An 18,753-nucleotide genomic window follows, 5' to 3' on the forward strand; every position below is an offset into this window, starting at 1 on the left:
GGTGTGTCAAATTGGAGCTGTTTGCTAGAAGAAATGGCATCTTTCTTTCCTAGAAAATCAGAGTGGGGGATGTTACAACTTGACTTGGAGAGGAAGGGAGGGGAATAAGAACACAGTATATTGTTCTTAGGAATGTTGCATAACTTTGTCATCCTGAGTCATATCTTAGCAAGGAAAGGGAGGCTTGATCTACTGATCTGAGCAAAGGTTCAGGAACCAGAATCTCCTGAGCTTTGACACAGGCTCTGACACTGGCTTACTGCGTAGCCTTTGGCATGGGTCTCAAGCTGCCTGCACCAGTTATTCATCTGTGTTATGGAGATACTAATACTGACCTATCTCATAAGGTTGTTGCGAGGCTTTCATGTTTGTAAAATGCCTAGCATAACAAGTACTTGGTGAGTGCTGAGTATTTTTACATTCTCCCATGGTAAAAGCAAAAGGATATCAAGGAGTCTATTGAACCTGAACTTTGTTTACTTTGTTGTTTCATTAATCCAATATACAGTAAAACTCCAATAGTCCGGCATCCAATTGTACTGTACTCTCGATAGTCCGGCATCAAAATGGCAAGAGCCTAATGAGTGAGCTTCAGTAAAAAAGGAATCACAAGGCAGCAGCGGCAGCAGCTGAACCGAGCGAAACCAGATGCAACTGAGTCAGTCTGCCACTGGCATTGTGTGATGCTGGACAGTGCTTGTGCTACAATAAAAAGAGTTAAAAACACTTTATATACAATATATACTGTGTGTGTATATATATATATACACACATTTATAGTACCTCCGGATAGTCCGGCATATCCGATAATCTGGCACCACATCGGTCCCAAAGGTTCCGAATTATCAGCAGTCTACTGTACTCTCATTCTGTTTCCTACAATTGATTCCCCATGCTCTCTTGTCTGGTGTAACTTTGCAGAGTGATTTTGGGTACAATGTGCCCAACACAAAATAAACTTCAATGGTATTTTCACAGTCACAGTGCAGTCTCTTCACACAAATTTTCATAATCCTGCAGCTTGCATGCCCTTGTGGTGACAGCACAAGAGGACATGTGAGCTTGAGTCCTGAAAGTTGACTTACAGCTACTTACTCTAGTGACACATAAGGTTTTACTATTTTGTGCAGCTGTCAGACCTGCTGAGCCAGGGGCAGAGCAGTTCTTAAAGAAACTCTATTTCCATCAAAACAAAACTTTTAAAAAAGAAACCTGAATGAAAACAAAAATGCAAATATTTTTATTACAGCCAAAAAGACATTTTCCCCCTGAGAAAAAAATATGATAGAAATTTTCAGCTAGCTGAGAAGACCCAGGCTTATCTCCAATAACATACTCCACCTCACCTCCCTTCCCCTTTCCTTTCCAAATCAATTATTTCTCATCCCTTCTGAATGGGGTTCCTTCCTTAAGCCAAATGGAAGATGTTTTACAAGTCAATGGATGTCATCTCTCTTATTTTAGAAACCCCTGATCTGAATTCTATCTGGGTGAGGCTCTTGGGGTCCTAATTTACAGCAGTCAGGTAGGTAAAAATCTCAGAGCATGAAAGGAGAGAGACAGAGAGGAAGTGGCTGGGGAGATAAAGTCTCTGCCCAGTTCTATCTTCTCACTCCCCGAGGTAACTGTTTCTTAGTTAGACCACTAGGAGGCACTGTTTAGCCAATAACTACACTAGACCTGGGAGCTTTTGCAAGTGCCTCCTTCACAACCCTAATAAAAAGCTTCAGAGGGGTAGTAGAGTTAGTCTGTAACAGGGTGAATTTAAAAAACAACAAATAGTCTAGTAGCACCTTAAAGACTAACACAACATGTAAGATGGTATCATGAGCTTTTGTGGGCACAACTTCACTCCTGTCATCTGAAGAAGTGGGCTGTGCCCATGAAAGCTCATGATACCATCTACATGTTGTGTTAGTCTTTAAGGTGCTACTAGACTATTTGTTGTTTTTTTAAGTTCACTCCAATAAAAACAATGTTCATGAGCCATGGCTGGTGCAGGGAATTGGCAGTGAGTGCAGTGAGCTTTTTCACTTCAAGGACACTAATTCAAATCCAGCCCTGGGTTGTAGGTGGCCAAAAGCTATCACTGTGTAACAGCATTCCAACAGGCAATGTGAAGAAACGAGCAGCTCTCAGGCCAGTTCCTAGTGGAGAGAGGCTCATGATAAAATGCACCAACACAACTGACAATCTGGAGAGCAGTGGCTGAAATGGAGCACAGAGCAAAAAACACACCAGGAAGTGTTGCATCAACTACATTGTGTGAATGGTGTCCACTTTTTATAGTGAGCAGTTCTTTAGAAATGAGTGTGGTAAATAAATGAATTAATAACATCTGCAGAAAGGCCAAAGAGCATCACCCATTCATCCCTAAAGAGGCTAGGAGTCCTTGTGGGGCAAAGCTTGTAAAGAGATTGCCTGGTCTGGCTGTTACTAAACAGTGCCTTAGGAAGCCAATACGTAGAGATTCTGCAAAGCTGCTCCTTGCTTATGTTTGATTTGCTACATCCCAATATTACCAGCGCCGAGTATTAAACAATCATGTCAGTCCCCCAAAATCAGACCATTGTAAAAACTAGACTAGAAACGTACTGTTTTTTAAAAAATGAAAGCCAAGATTCTCATGCAATCAGTAGACTCCCGACACTGGAGCTTTATGAAAGACACTAAGTGCCGTATATTGGGTTGTAGATATAGATCTTGTTGTTATGGTAACTGAGTAGGTCACTGGGGTCAGCCCAGCTAGTCTGGGCTTGTTCTAGTGAGTTCTGTGCTATGCAATAAAATGGACACTTGCACCTACTCCAGCTCTCTGCCTTTCCACTGATTTCTTCCTATGCTGTGAAACTCCCCAGGACATAACACTAAGTATCATGGGAGTTAGTAATACTGTATTCTCAAGAGGTTCACCTATTTACTGAGTCTGCTTCCAGTTCTTCAGGGTCATCCCTGTGACCCCTTAGTACTTCCTAGAACACATGGACTCTGATGGTCCGCTTGCTTTCATAGGTCTATCAATTGGCTGAGAGGTCACTTGTGGGGGCCCCGGAAGAAGAGACAAGCTATGGATGGCACTGGTGTGTTGTTAGACTACATCACTACCCCACAAAGCTTCCTGCATCCCAGAGCAATGTCTTTCCCTCTTGGGCTGCTGTCCTTCCCCACTGCACAACTGCCAGAACCTTTTCTTCACTAGTTCCCCAGCCTGACCACAGAACTGCCTGTGGAAACAATCAGCTCCAAGTACAGTTGAACCAGAACACCAACCTCAACCATCCCACACTAACTTTTGTCACAAAATTAGGGACAATTCAAATCCTTTGTGACCCGTGCCCATCTCTGCTGCTGGCCAAACCAGAACCCTACATCTGAACACCTCTCACCTCATGGTAGAGCTTCTGCTTGGTCTATGGATCTGGTCTGCACAGCATGGCCTATTTGCCATTCTTCGGGTATGTACCTGGGAAATGGGCATTTTTCTAAGGGTTAATAAAGAAACATCACTCCTCAGTCAGTTTGTTACTAACATCTCCTCTCTGCCTCACCTACTCAGGCAGGGACCGTTAAAAGCTGCAGCAAGTTGGGATGCAATCAACTTCAGCTGGGCTTAGTGGGGGCATGGCCATAAAAGATAAGGCAGGGCAGATGGTAGCAGTCTGGGAACTTGTTTTTGCAGAGCAGACTGAGTAAGAGGTGCTTTTAGGAGAATGGAGTAGAGTCAGTGGGGCTGTGATAGGAAAAAAAGGAAGCTCAGGAAAGGAAATGAGATTCTCTGAAACAAAAATGCAAACACCCTCTTGTGAGGCTCTTTGAGGCCCAGAAACCATGGGGGAAGAGTGGCTACTGATGCTTGTTAAAGAGGTTCATGACAGGCCTGTGAGAAAGGAACTTCAACTACAAGTCAGGCTACTCTGCTTGTTTCTGAGGGAGAAGCAAGGACACCCTTCTGCCTGCCTCCCCCTCTTGCCCTCCCCCTCCGCCTCCCCCCATACACACACTCTGAGGTTAGGAGCCTGTTTGTTCTAGCTCTTCCTGGTGGGTTTATTGTTTTAAATAAAGCTGCTGGAGCTTGAGACTGGAGTGTTTGAGCTGCTTAGTCAGCCTCCCTGCATGCCCAGCAGTCCTGCTAACTTGAAACATACAAATTATGAGATGGGATTTTTAAAAAAAGCAATTTGGGGTTCTTTTTATCTTCCATTGGGTTTCTGAGCTTTCAGGGTGCACTCACTTCATGTTTGCAAGCTTATCTCCATGAGCAGGAGGGCTACAGCTTCCTTTTGTTATTTAAAGTGGAATCTCTTGATTCCAGGAGCTGGGGTTTGAGGAAATGGGCTTTAAAAAAAACCCATGCATGTTTGCAACATTTGTAATGTATAAATAGGCTGCCTCGCTTATTTTCAGTTGCTCCTTTATTATACCCAAGTGAGCTTGAGGATCTCTGGCAAAAACCAAGTGGGAGGAACATTCCTTCCTTGAAAGGTGTGAGAAAGGTTCTTAGCTCCCCCCCTCTCAGCCAAATATGCTGCTTTCTGCCTTATGATGCTCTTGACTCAATCGCTTTGTCTGTGTCCCTTTTGCTTCTTCCCGGCTGCTTGTTTTTTGGGGGTATGTGCTGAGCTACTCCCTAGCCATCTCCTGTGTGCGTGAGGGTGTTTCTGACTCCACCCCTTCCCTCTTGCCTCCCACGCTAGCCTGTGGCTTGACATGACTTGTATGCTGCTCTTTTATAAAACCAGTCCCTTCTGTAGCTAACAATAGCATCTGTGGTGTTGGTCACAAGTGCTAGGTCTGTCAGTCCTTGTGTGCTGCTACTCATGAGTTCAACCAGGGACAGGAAGAAACATGTTTTCTCCCTCTTTCCTTGGAATAGTATTGCATAATGGGGGATCTGAGGTTTCTGGCCATTCTTAGAGACAGGGTTATGGACTAAACAGTTCACGGTTGTGTCATAGTACAGCAGTTTGCACCTCCTTTAAGAGGGTTGGAGGAGCATTTGGAAGGGTCTGATTCTATTTAAACAGTACTGCAGCTGAGGGGGTTGATCGCTGCTTGCTGTGCCAGGGTGTAGACTTCATTCTGTGCCACTTGCTGAGAAATAAGCCTCTTATTGTTTAATAGCTCTTGGCACCTGCCCATGCCTCCTTGGCAACCACTGGAGAAGCAGAGAAGCTTTTTTTATCAAGTGCAACAGAGGGGTCATGCACCGCTGGAAAGAAATAGAAGGGAATGTTCCAAGGGGCATCTGGAGGAAACTCAGCTCTGCATTGTGGCTACTTTGCACCAGCTGGTGCCTGGAGGCTGCAAAGGGGGCTGCAATTTTAATTCCCCCCCCTCCCCAGTATAAAGCATCAGCTTTGTGCTGCCCCTGCAGAAGCTGTGGTTCAAACCATGGGGTGGGGAGCAGAGTGGAGAAAGACGCTGAAGAGGGCTGAGACACACGCCCATGACTGGAGAGGATCTTAGAGTGCCCAGGGGTATTGGCCGAGGCTTTGTGCCCTGAAAGCACCAAGCAGCTTCCTTTCTGGCCCTGAACTGTTACTTCCCTCATTGCAGCCGGCATGTGATTTCTGAGAAGGAGACGCCAGCCAGAACAGGACATTTTCCCTTGAAAGTCAGGAGGGTTTGCAAGGAAGGGGGAGGGGGAAGGAGAAGGGAAAGGGGATGGTTGTGTCTCCTGCTAACAAGGGAACTTCTTCTTTCTTTGCACTGGTCGCTCACCTGATGATCTGACTAATCCAGTCAGCTCCAGAATCTGAGCCAAAGCACAGAGAAAAACCGCAGCTTCCTTTGTGAAACAACACTGTGTACTAAATGCACAATACTTGTCAGTGGCTGTTAGAACCAAATTCTGCCTTTGCCAGCATCTGGGCAACGCCATTGATTTGATATCAGTGCCCCTGCAAGAGCGGGATTGAGGGCAGACTATGTCATGGGTCAGTCAGAGAATTATATGGGTAAGTGGGGTTGTGATGCGGCCATTTAGGATAGTGTTTTCTGAGGTGTCTGCTAATTTGGGGTGCATTAACTTTTGTATGCCTGTCCCCATCCTGATTTTCAGGAGTGGTGAAAAGCCGCAGATCTTGATGGGGACTGAAAGGAGAGCTGCCCCAAAGACAGTAGGGTTTGTCCCACCAAAATGAGGGATTAATTCTCTTCCTTCAGAGATGAAGAGATTAACCCTGCTTCCTCCTTAGGCCTGGAAGAAACTGAGGGATCTGCTCCTAGAAATTTTAGAAGGGGAAGGGGGAGAGACCAAGTAGTAAGAATGTCTGAGGTAAACTCTGGGGAAAAAAGATGGCGTAAGGGACTTAAAATGAATCCTCAGATGTGCCTTCAGCTGGCTTCAATATCTGTAGTTCCATGGACATGGCTCTAATGTATCCCTTTGTGGATTATCAGAGATGGAAAATCAGAACACTGGACCTTATACCCTTTTAAAACTGAATGCCTATATAAAAATTACAGGAGGCCCCCGACTTGTGATGTGATTGGTTCCTGGGGAAGTGTCGCAAGTCTGGGGTGTCGTAACTCGAACCCTCATTTACGACAGGCGCCATGGGCCGAGCATGTAAGTCGAGGGTTTTCATCCCCTTCTGCACTTACAACCATTTTTGTAAGTGCGAGGGATCAGGGGCCTCCTGTATTATTATTAAGATGTGAGTACTGTCTATGAGTCAACTGTAGGGACTGGAAAGAGAACACAGGACGGACAGTTTGAGTCAGAATGACTGGGGCCATATTTGCTCAGATGCACACTGCAGATTTATTATGCAGATCAGTGGTGGGGAACCTAAGGCCTGGGGGCTGAATGCAGCCCCCAGCTTGCCTGGATCTGGCCCCCAAAGCTCAGGGATTCCCCCCCAACATTGGGGAGTCCGCGCTGGCACTCCACCCCACCATGGGTCTGGAGCACACAAAATCTACTGGCCTGCTCCCTCCCTCCCCCCCCCCCCCCAGCTCTGGTGTGCGAGGAGAACATGGGGAATATCTTTCTGCTTCTCATTCAGGGGCCAAATCAGTGGGGGTTTTGTTTTTGTTTTGCTTCCCACTTGTGTGCTGCCCCAGACTGATTTTTCTATGGGTCAGCGACTCCCAACCAAAAAAAGTTCCCCTTCCCCAATGTAGATTTTCAGAAGCATGCTATTCACTTGGAAACACACTACAATTTATTTGCAGTTAGCCTTCTTCATACAATGCTCAGTATCTCCAAATAATTTTACAATAAATAGTTTTAAGCTAAAGAAAAAAAGGAAAGGTTAAGATGAAAGTATATGTGTGTGTTAATTAATTGCACAAGTGGCTGCTGATTCCACTCCAGGAACAGCGAGAAGAGTTGTTTTCTATCAAACTCTTTACAATAGCAAAGTAGCAGTGGCCTTATTTTCAAAAATGACTAATGGGGATTTGGAGTTCTTGCTCAGTTTTTGAGTATCCAACCCGAGACACCATTAAAAGGCCTGATTTTCTAAATATGTTACACCCCAACCTCTGAAAAATCAGACCTCTTTATGGTGTCCCACACAAAATGGCAAGTCATTTTTGAAAATGGAGGCCAATAAATAGGTCTTCCTCATCTAAGCTGACTTGGGAGATCTTCAATACAATAGCAGAGTTACAGCAAATACTCAAGGCAGCACTGCTAGGAGATCTTACTAGGAGTAATTGGCTGAAGAGAAGGAGGCTTCACCAAAACATGATTTATTTCACTACAATGTCTAAGCAAAGTGATGAAATCCCCATTGCTTGAGTCATTTAAAATTGGACTCCACAAACCACAGGCAAATTCACTGCAGGGAACAATCTTATATTGGCTGGTAGAGAGGAGGGGAAATGAAATAACAGCCTTATAAGTCTATTTCCTCTGCATATTGCACGATTAAATAAAAATATTTCAACATATCTGATGAAGAAACTCTGTTATTAGCAATGCTATTGTTAGTGTGATTCCAGCTGCATTAACCGTTAGCTTAGTTGCATATACTAAACCATTGTCATACAACAAATTAACGTATCTATTAGTTGCCATCATTACCGGTACTTCATTTACTAGCATTATCTTTGGTTACAGAGTGAAGAAACAAGGAACTCTGGGCAAAATTCTCTGCCTGTGAAACTCAAAGGAAGTGTGCCAACAAAGAGTCTGGCCCTGTTTTCAGGAGAAACTCACCATTAAAATCCATGTTTACACCAATGCTTCTGAATTTGGGGCACTAAAGAAATCTGCTAGCACAGGAAGCAAAGCATAATATGTAGCTATTAGGTAACTCTTTGTATTTACAACTGAGATAAAATATTAAATAAAAGACTCCTGTCCAAGGAAGTCGAAATAATCAATCTTCTCCGGTGCTGATGTGTGTTGCTAAGCAAATGCCTCACTTGGGGTATTTGACAAACTGACACTCTGCCACACTGAGTGTCAAACTCAGCTTGTCAAATACACGGAGTGCAGCACTGCGGGGCTTGGGCAAATCGCCTGGGAAACCTTCAGTGATGTGACAACCTAGATGGAAGGAAAAAGAAAGGTTGAAATTCTGTCAATTACAGGTTAGGAAAATCCCTCCCTTTAACTGGTAAGGAGGGGAGCCAAATAAGCAGGTGTTGACTTCTGCCCAGTTCACATCAGATATATTGATCTGTGAACTGTGAAGCTGGGCCAGAGGAGCTGTGATTGATGCCTAGAGACAGAAGCTGATCTGAGTGTCTTGCTGGCCCAAAGGACTGGTATGCAAGGACCAGCCACACACACAGATGTAGAGTTTGAGTGCCTTGGTAGGAAGGCTAATGCCTATCCAGGTATATATGGGCCTTTTTATAAGTAATAGTCTAGACAATGGCCTGGAGAATATACCCCAGGGAACTTTTCTGTACCAAATGGGGTTGCACGCAAGATGATCTAACAGAGTGTTTGTATTTTTCATTACTTTCATAAGGTGTGAGAAACCAGCCTGGATTTTCAAATTTAGGCTCCTTAATTAGAACCCCTTCTGTAATTTTGCTTTCCAATGATCACTTGGTCACCTGCAACCCCAAATCTGCAAGGTACAGTACTTAAACACTTTCTAATATCAAGCATGTAAAGTCATCCCATTGTAGCCAATGCGTCATGTTCTTAAGCATGCTGCTGAACTGGGGCCTATGGCCCAGGTCCATCATGGAAGTTAGGAACCCAAATTCCTTTGTGATTCTTGGCCTGTATATCTAAAGCAGGCATTAGGGATGAAATCCTGGCCTCATGGAAGTTGATGGCAAAATTCCTATTGACAACAATGCAATCAGGGTTTCAACCTTGATGTTTAAGTGCTGAGATGACTGAGCACTCAGATTTGGAAGTGGCCATCTGCATTTGAAAAAGAGACACCCCATCCCGCAGGCCTATCTGAGATGTAGGGAATAAGTCTGCTTCCTTTGAAATCAATGGGAGGTTTGCCTTTGACTCCAGTATTAGCAGGATCAGATCAAAGTCCCACGTCAAAGGTATTCACTGTTGTAAAAAATCCCCTCCAAGCAAAACAAAACAGCTCAATAACATTTCAGTGCAGCAGCCTTCTTGCCTTCATTCCACTCTTAGTCCCAAGCATGTCACCCTAGACTGGGCAGCATTGTTTGGCAGTAATGTTGTAAGGGTCCTAATTCTCTATTGCTGCACAGCCAGGGAATCTCAGAAAGAAAGAATCAATTTCTTCAGGAATGACCGTAGGAACTTTCTTTTCTAGTGTCAAAATTAACCCTTTTGTGCCCTCTACTGCCTGTATTATGAAGCTCCCTCTCCCTGCCCCCATGAACAAGTATAGATTTCTACCCACTGCCAGCACAATTTATTTCCCAATAATCTAACATAACTCCCTACTGCTGACCCCCGGTCCTTTTGTCCTCCCCATTCCTCTGCACACACGCATGCAGAGGCAGTTCCCTTGCCTTCATCCTTTTAAAAACAATTCAGTCAATAGTTTGCTTAAAAAAAATTCACAGTGCCAAGTCTGTAAGAGGTAAAACATTGCTAAAATGTACTAACATGTATGTGCTTGTAAGAGGACAGCAGCTCAGAATATAGGTTGATGCTTGAAATTGTGAAGCAGTGAAAATCTATAAGAAAATCTATCACAGCTTCAGAGGGGAAGGGGAAGAACCCTATCCTGTGTCACACCATTTCAGTGCTATTCACATGCTGTGTGATAGAGGCCTGAGCACAGACTATTTTTAAAAATGAAACATTTCACTGTTGTCAGAGATCTCTTCTTTTTATTTCACATGACCGGTGGCACCAAGTTTCTGAGAAAATAAGCAGGCTATTTTTGATATCGCAGTGAGAAACTCAACTGAAAACCTTTAAAGGAGATGAAAGCAAGATTAAACTGAGTTAAACTGGCAGTGAAATGGAGAGGGGGATCTAGTAGGTCTGAATTCTAATGTCTGGGATGAGGAGATGATCTTAATAACCCATCTGTTATTTTACACATTCTCTCTCTCCCCCTCGCCCCCGATGTATTTTTTTCTACATGTAAAATAAAAATACGTGTCAATGTTGAACCCAAAATTTTGCCATCTCAAATTCTTTGAGCAACAAAGAGCCAACAATAAGGGGCCTGCATTCCAAGGATGAAATGCCCCCTGTGTACAGTAAGCATAAGATCTATGCAAATTCTATGTAGACACTCAAGTAAGGGTTAAAATGGGACTTTACCAAAGCATAGTCCTTATGCTTGTGCTCTGTCTCGGGGTGTATTTCATTCGAAACAGCCAACAGGACTGGATTTTGTCAACATTAGAAAATTTGTGCCAATGTAACTGAGCCAATTTAAAATCAATCCAGTAAGTTATGGCATTAAGTGAAATTGGGTTAGGCAGAAGTTAAAGTAATCTAAGTGGTTTACGTGTGGTGTTTGCCACGTCTTACTATTCTGCTTTTAACAGCAGTACAAGTGTTCTAATGTAGCCACAGTCACAGATCAACTCTGGCAATGCTGAAGTTCCCTAACTGTGATAGCAGGGACTAGGCTGCTGGTGCTTGGCTCCTCTTCCTGGATTTGTCATTGGGTTCTATATGCAAGTTATTTATTATTACTAATTGCACACTGTGCAGTCCTTGGCATCTTTCTCCCTATACACCTGGGGAGAGAAGAATGAAGGCTTCATTAAACTAACTGTGAAGCAGTCCAAAGGTTTTAAGAAAACTCTTTCCAGTTAAGTTTGATGTGGAAGTTACTCAAAAGTGTAAATCAGAATAGCTCTGTTAACTTCAGTGCAGCTCTGCTAACCTACACCAGATCGGGAGTTAGCCATGAAGTTCAAGAAGGCTCTTTAAAAAAAATGAGCACAACTGCTTCTGTTAGTATGTCTTAAAATACTCTGCTCGTGGCTTTCAGAAGGGAAAAACAGAGCTGCTTAAAATGCCGCTGTCAGCAACAGATAAGACAGGGTGTCACAAAGTAAAGATCATTCTTGTGGTACACAGGAGTGGATCTTACTCCCCACCCTGTATTGGTGGTATCTTGTTTGGGTGGACTATGGACAGGAATTCTGGAATGGGTATTTCCAAGGAAAAGCCTGATGTTAAAAAGCAGACTTAACAATCAATAGGACAGTTTCCAGTGAAACCAAACAGGAGCATTCTTGATACCTTGTGAATGGCACAAAAGGCTAGTACTTTAAAAAGCCTGCTGTGTAGCATATCAGCCTCATGTGATCTCTCTTGGAAATTTTACAGGACTGTCTTCCTAGTCTCTGTGCAAGTGGTGATTGAAGGAAATAACAAAGCCGGATGGATCTGATCCCAAACCTGTAAGTGCCTGCATTTTGACTGTGAGTTTCTTTGCATTTTCAGGGGAAATGTGTGCAAGAACTGAAGTTCGGTTCTCACTTGTCTCAGGCTCATTGCACTCGGAACCGGGGCTCAGGGGCAGGCTCATCTCCAATTCCCATATTCACTCAAACACAAATTTCTAATCAAAATTAAGAGAGCAAAAATCCACATGAACCTGTGCGGAGCTGGGTTTGCAGAACCCCCTACCAACTGTAGCTGCTACTGGAGTCTCCTCTCACAAGACATAAATCGAGAGTAACTCCATTTAACTCCACAGACTTATACTGTGTTAAAGCTGGAGTGAGATCAGAATCAGGTTTTTTGAGTCCTTCTCTCCCTCCCCATATCACTGGGCCAAATCCTGAAGCTTTTATTTAATCAAACATCCTCTTGTATCCTATTCTATTCCATTGGAGATCTGCCCTCATCACTATGGTAGATGCCAATGGGAAGTTGACCTGAATACAGATCACAGGATTTGATTCAAAGTATTCAATTACAAGTACCAGGCATGCCCCAGAAAAGATCAGGGCTAGAGATTTACAAGGCAGCAGTCATGCCAGGCTGTATCCAAAACCATTTTTGCAATAGCACATCTGTGAATTTGGATTAGATGGTTAATACGTTTCAGACAGAGCAACAGCTTACGTATCATGCCCAGTACGTAATGATGCCTGCTCTCTGGCTGACAAGCGTCATTGCTTGCTTACATCTTGCAGAACAGCAAATGCTTTGCCCCCTGCTAATGAGGGCTGATCATGTTATGGGCTGCCTTTCCCATATGCTGAATCCAAGTAGAAAAGAGGTCTGTCAGCCGTAAATAAAGCTCTCCATTCCTTGCAAGAGTTGAGCAACAGCAGCTCAGAGCTTGCAAAAGCCATGTGGCAGCTTTCCTTGTGTGCTTGCTCTGGACCTTTTTACAATGGAGAGGTTCCTGGTTGTACAGGAGGCACTGCTGCATTTTCCCCAGCACTAGAATTCCTGGAACTCTCCTGTTTAAGGGCTGAATGGCGGCTGTAACCAATGATGCACTGTAGGGGGCAGAGTGAAGCTGCAGCAGAGAGGCTCTGGGAGAGAGCTGGCTCTAGAAACTCTGCTGAGGTAGCCACCTGGAAGCCAGCTCAGCAGGGTCTCCACTGCAGCAATCTGGGGCCACCTCTGCTGGCTGTGGCAGAGGGAGCAGAGGTAGGTTACGGTCTTGTCTCATCCTCACCTTCTCTGCAGAATCCAGTAGGGCCAATAGCACTAAACCAAACCAAATATTTATTCCCACTGACTTCAGGAGACTTTGGATCAGGCCCAAAGTCTGTGCCCCGCCTCTACACAGAGGTGCATGTGGGGAGAGGCTCCTCCCACATCAATTCCCTCCGTGCAGGGGCCAGGCGCAATGGAGCCCAGAGCGTTCCACTTAGAGATGGGCTCCTGCTGTGGCACCCGGAACCAGACTGGTGACATCCCAAGAAGCTTGGCGTGCTGAGCCCAGGGTACTAGCTCGGCTTATCACCAAGGCTGGCAACCCCAGGGAACAGCTCGGGCTGCTCTCTTCGTTTTGAGACTGGGGTCAAGTGATCTCCATTCAGATGCCCATGCAGGGAAACTTATAACAACACTGACATGTTCCCCCAAGCATCTTCCTGCCATGGCTTGTTTCCCCTCCGGATCAGGGTTGTTTTGTTCTGACTTATGTCAGCTGTTTAGAACAGAGATGTAGGCCCCAGGCCACTGTCATATTCTCTGTCAGAAATGCCACTTTTCCTCATTCAGCCCAAGCGACTCATCTAAATGTCCCTTTTCTCTCCTTTCCTCACACCTGCCTCTGGTCTTTCACCTGGTTCCCTACCTCTGCCAACCCATCTGGATCCTCCACCTTCTTCTCAAAACCTTATTTCTCCAAAGAGGCTTATAAGCCACAGTGCCATATGGAATAATTCAACCCACCAAGGTACATGCATTTGTCTCCCCAGCAACTGTATGATCACATGCCCTTCCTTTCTGCCTCTCCCTCCCTGTTTTGACATCTTCTCCTGTTGCTTGCACCTTAACTTGGATGGTAAGCTATTTGCAGCGGGAACATGTCCGTTTGTCTTTGTACAGTGCTGTACGTGGGCTGTGTTGCCATGTATGAAAGAAGAACAGGGCACCACACAGATCTATGCGGCTGTTTTAAATGAAATAATACGGCCAAATTCTGGTATCCCTTCTTAACTTGAGGAGCAATTTACTCTACAGATGGATTTCTATTCACAGAGCAGGGTGCTATTCCATGCAAGGAAGAGTATCAACTTCTGGCCCAAATTGTATAAAGCACCCAGTATTAAAACTTTTTTCTCTCACCCTCACAATCCTGTACAATATTTATTTCGGATAATTTGGACCATTAGCCAAAATGCAGCCAGTTAAACTACATTTCAGGGATGGACTTGAACTAATAATCCAGGTACAAACATCCCCCTCCCACCCAAAAAAACAAACTTTAAGATACTCAAATACTAGATCCAGAGTTTACTGCTGACATCTCATTGTGGCTGACATAAAAGCACACAATACCCCCGGCTTTCTAATTTGCAACACCAGTCAGAGATGCAGAAAAGATTAAGCAAGAAGCACAGGGGAATCTTTTGGTAGCTGATCAGTACACGGATAATCTCAGAGTCTGATAAATCAGAGGGATCAGCGAGTGCTGTAAAAATGGCTTGAGAGCCTGAAAGTCAGAAGACTTGCAATTTACACATGATAATTTATGCTTCTCGACAAAGCAATGTAGAAGTGCTTGATACAACACTAATTATTGCTAGTATTACATGTCTCTGACTCCTCCAAATCCCACCTGGAAACTCACCTTCCAGTGCTGGCCTCTGCCCCACCTCTTCTGCGCTCCCATTGGACTTTGCTCGCTCAAACTCTTTGCTTCAGTAACTTCTAAGAAAGGGGAAAAGGGGAGGGAAAATGCTAAAATTCACATACACAGCGCTTGAGAAAAGGACCCAGCCAGCGGGGCATGCGCACTAACTTATTGCATGATCTTTCACAGGCGGAAACTTCCTTCTGCCTGGATCACCTCCCTCTGCTCCTTGCTAGTTATAGCCCTGGCTCTTCTATGTCTCATTTGGACTGAAATCTCTTCAAGGCCAACAACATGCTTGTTATGTCTTTGTAAAACACCAGGAATGCTTTAGGAGCTGTATACACAGTCACTAATAAATCATCATCATCATAAATTAATTATGGTTCTAAGTGCAGAACTCCTAGGCAAAATCAGCTGCATTTTGTTCCCTGACAAGGATGTATGGGGAGAAAAGACAAAAGTCACCCCTTCCCCCATCTGTATACAGTACTTAAAATATATTGTCCAGCTGCATGGTCTTTCTCCAGGTTGGAGAAACCCCACCAACTGCCTCATTAAAAATATCTGCCTCAAGCAGGCTTGAATATTGTATGTGATTCCATATCTTGGTGGGAGACATTCTTAGCTGGGGTAAGAAATTATCTAGACCAAATTGTACACATAGGGGACACACCAAGAAAAAAAGGCAGGGCTACTAGGAAGGGCTCTGCAGACAGAGAGCTGGCAGGAATAGGGGTGCACCCTGGGACCAACCCCCAAATCTCCTGAAAGAGATTCTCCAAAACAACTTTAGACAGGCTAGAAGTGGTTTGTTGCCACCTTCGCAAAATGAATGCCCATTCTCCCAAGCGTTACCCACCCCTAAGACCAGGTAGCAGGCCTTTGGAGGAGTGAGACAAGTGTCCCTTTTGAAACTCCATCCCTTCTCCCCTTTGCCAACCATTTTAACAGCATACAAGAGAGTAGAGCCAAGCAGAGGTGTTGGCGGGTACAAACCATACCTGTACCTGCGCTCTCCCAGGGAAAGTGCGGTGGTGCTGGGCCAGGCCTGCTGGGGGAACACAGGGAGCAGAGCAGAAGCAGAGCAGTGGGGCTCAGCCCAGGAAGGCACTCGTTTTTGAAGGGGCCTCTCCTCCTTCAAGAGGAAGCTGAAAATGGGGAAGATAAGACTGAGGTTAGATAACAGGAAATGTCTGGATGTGAGTGACAACATGTCAGAGTTGTGAAATGCAGCAGCAGCAGCTATGGCTCTGTCCCTCTCACAGGGTGCAAAGCTCATAAATTGCTGCTAATGCAAAGCTGGAGGGGGTCCGTGCAAACTGAACAGATGCTCCCTTGCACTGAGAATACCCTGCAGATTAGAACAGGCCCCAAGGCATCAGCAGAACTGGTAACCAGGCCCCACATCTTGTATTCCAGCTAATGTCGACATGGGGGGAGCCTCTTCACTGCCAGCTTCCCAGCAGCCTCTTGCTTTGAGCAGGGGAAATTCACTCTGATTGCCTAGGCTCAGAAGCCTACTTAGTTCATTATGATGCTGCCCAGAGCTATGCTGTGTCAAGGCTGGCAAAGTGCTCTTGGGGTGCAGACAGTGAGCGGGGCTATGGGGAGTGCACTTGGGAAGGGAAATAGATGAAAGAGACATAGACTGCCAGCGAGATACAGTTCAACCCCAGAGAGAGGATCTCTCAGGTCCGCTGTTCCCTGGGAGATTTTTTACACCTTTGGCTGTGATGGATTCAATTTTTTTAAAAGGTCCTAAGCCAGAACCAAAAGCGATGGGGTTGATTTGGAACCAAGGAATTGAATGTCGTCCCCAAACCAGTCAGGTGGCTTTGGATCTGAAATTTTAGTTTGGACCCATCTGTCTTGCCAATGAAATAACCAGCTCCAGTCAGATCACACCTGTGTTCCACAGGATATTTATCAGAAGGTAACATTTGTTTCTAAAGGTCACCTGCATATAGTGCAGACTGCACTGCTTGTTCTGTCTGTCCATCTGCCTGTTCACCATATCTTAAAGGCCCCGATCTCCAGGGTATTAAAGGATTCCAGATACACCAGAACAGAAAACCTCAATGGTTTGTTTACCATTAGTCTTTTTATTCTGGAGAACTTTCACACCCCATTCTCATCATTGTGAATACCACCACCGCAGTTCCTTGGGTGTTAGCAACACAAGGAGCCTTGGTGAACTGTGGGCTTGCCAGCTCCAACTGTCATTCATATCTAACGGGGCGGGATTAAATCTAATTAATCCAGTATTGGAAACAACACCCAGAAAGCCCTCCCCACTAAGCTCCACAACACAGAGAGGACTATGGAAGCTGAACTTAGATAACCAACATCAAGAAACTCTTAGTCCACACGGCATCTTCCTATTGGTCAGTGTGCATTGGAAAGATGTTGTGGGTTGTGCCCACGAAAGCTCATGATACCATCTACATTTTTGTTAGTCTCTAAGGTGCTGCCAGACTATTCGTTATTTTTAAAGTTTTTTTCAGTTACAGACTAACACAGCTACCCTTCTGAAACCGCATGTTTGATTAGCTCCTGACTTGTGGCTCCAGTTACCAGGCTCAGTATACAGAAGGCCTTTTGATCACTTTCATGGGATCAGTTCTCCCTCTGTTGCCACTCTGAGGCTGCCTTTCCTTCCCATTTTACCCATCTCGCCTTCCCTTTTCCAACTTCCCATTGTTGTATCAGTACCTCTAGCCAAACCACATGGAGCGTTCTTCAGTCTTTGCCTTCTGGGACCTAAACTAAGTCAGCGGCTTTCAGTTGCTTTATCAACACACAGTGCAAGGGAGCTGCCAGTTTCACCATATTATAACTGTCCAAGGCACTGATTCTGCAACCGCTTGTGCACATGAGTAGCCATGCACACTTTGAACTCAATGGGATTACTTATGTAAAGTCACTCTTGCTTGTAGGATCTGGGGCTACGTCCTCAGCTAAGAACAAGGCTTGCCCCTTGTGACTGAGGGAGCATTAGAGACTGAGGGGTGTAGCTAGTAAGTTCCTCTTTCATCAGCAGCATTTTAAAATATATACCAATAAAGAGGAATGGAAAGATCAGGGTGGTTTTTTAAAAAAAATTGGAGGGAGTGGAATCAGGGAGATGTAACTGGAACAATTTGTTCTGAATCTTTTTCTTTCTTTTTCTCTTTCCCTTTACCATGCAAACGTCAATAGGCCCTTGAAATCAGTGGAAACTTCTGTCAATTTCTTGAACTTCCAGGTCAAATTATTGACTTTTCATAGATGAGAGAAGACTATTTTATTTTTCTCCCTTTCTGGGCAGGCAATACTTACGTACACTAAGTGCTTACTGTGACAATAGCTAGTACAGGACTGAAAAATCTAGGGACAGCCTGAGCTGGAACTCCAAATCTTAATACCCACAAACGTTGAATGTGCCAAAAAGCCAGTCCCTACCCATAGTCCAGGTCTCCTTCTAAGAAAGCTTTTCAGAATTAGCATCTCAATTTGGAACAGTTTCATCATGCTTCTCTCTTCAAGTGAATGTGTTGGCAGATCTGATATGCACTCACTAGTTTCCTATGCTGTGTTAACTGTTGTAGATAAAATATGATGGGGCTGAATCTTACCTGATTTACATCACTTTTAAACCAGTGTGACTCCATTACTTCAGTGGAGTCAGTGCTGTTTCATACCTGTATGGCTGAGAGCAGAATCAGACCTTTGAATAAACAGAAAATTCAACCCAGAGCTTGATAAAAGGATCTGAAAGATGGAAACATGCTCGTGTATTTTCATCAAGAAACCACAGCCTCATATCCATACATTGGTCCACTAATTAAACTGCTATAAATAAATGTATGCAGATTTGTTGTAGCGGGTAACATTCATTGTAGCATTTGACTTTGCTCTCACAGCAAACACAGTTGGGGCTGCACTAAAGATATAGGCCAATGTTCTATGACTGTGTTATGCAGCCTACATGATCAAAATGGTCTTCCAGTCTTTAAATCTAAAACAAATTGGTGAACATTTTTAAACCTGTGTGTTTAAAGTTAGGATCTTAAATCCTTAAGTAGGTACCAGCTGATGGGTACAAGTGCTGAGACTCTACCAGTCT

At 44.5% G+C, this 18,753-nt stretch overlaps 1 long non-coding RNA gene across 1 annotated transcript; it reads right to left on the reverse strand.

Annotated features, from left to right (window-relative positions):
* Positions 1–7,685: 7,685 nt before the first annotated feature.
* On the reverse strand, positions 7,686–15,824 carry LOC102461690 (uncharacterized). Its single transcript, XR_332910.4, has 3 exons — positions 15,650–15,824; positions 14,643–14,722; positions 7,686–8,503 (listed from the first exon to the last, which is right to left on the reverse strand). It is a non-coding gene; the product is annotated as an uncharacterized LOC102461690 (long non-coding RNA).
* Between the last annotated feature and the right edge of the window lie 2,929 nt (positions 15,825–18,753).

The sequence above is a fragment of the Pelodiscus sinensis genome, chromosome 13 (genome assembly GCF_049634645.1).
Source record: "Pelodiscus sinensis isolate JC-2024 chromosome 13, ASM4963464v1, whole genome shotgun sequence".
NCBI lineage: Eukaryota > Metazoa > Chordata > Testudines > Trionychidae > Pelodiscus > Pelodiscus sinensis.